This window comes from Carlito syrichta, unplaced genomic scaffold (assembly GCF_000164805.1).
Source record: "Carlito syrichta isolate Samal-C Ts95f unplaced genomic scaffold, Tarsius_syrichta-2.0.1 Scaffold101910, whole genome shotgun sequence".
Taxonomy (NCBI): Eukaryota; Metazoa; Chordata; class Mammalia; order Primates; family Tarsiidae; genus Carlito; species Carlito syrichta.
In genome coordinates, this window is record NW_007046006.1 from 85408 (window position 1) to 85902 (window position 495).

The 495-nt window shown below is 49.5% G+C and overlaps 1 protein-coding gene across 1 annotated transcript in view; it reads right to left on the reverse strand.

The window, feature by feature from the left end:
• SYN2 (synapsin II) overlaps positions 1-495 on the reverse strand; it is a 50509-nt gene that overhangs the window by 29541 nt on the left and 20473 nt on the right. The window lies entirely within an intron of this gene.

Sequence of the window (495 nt, forward strand, 5' to 3'; positions counted from 1 at the left end):
GCCGGGAGCAGCCACTGCACTCCAGTCTGGGCAACAGAGTGAGGCTCCAACTCAAAAAAATAAAAAGAAAGATGCTTGTCATGGTGGCTCATGCCTGTAATCCCAGCACTTTGAGGGGCGGGGGCGAGAGGATTGTCTGAGGTCATGGGTTTGAGACCAGCCTGGGCAACATGGTGAGACCTCGTCTCTACAATAAGTCAAAAAATTAGCTGGGCATGGTAGCACACGCCTATAGTTCCAACTGCTTGGAAGGCTGAGGCAGAAGGATCACCTGAGCCTAGCAGGTTGAGGCTGTGGTGGCTGTGAGTATGCCACTGCACTGCAGTCTGGGTGACAGATTAAGACTCTGACTCCAAAAACAAAAAACAGACTTTGGTTCCCTCTCCTACCTTGGAGAGGTAAATCTCCTCTTTTTCTCTCTCTTCCTCTAATTTACTTTTTTTTTTTTTGAGTTGGAGTCTCACTCTGTCGTCTAGACTGGAGTGCAGTGGCCGC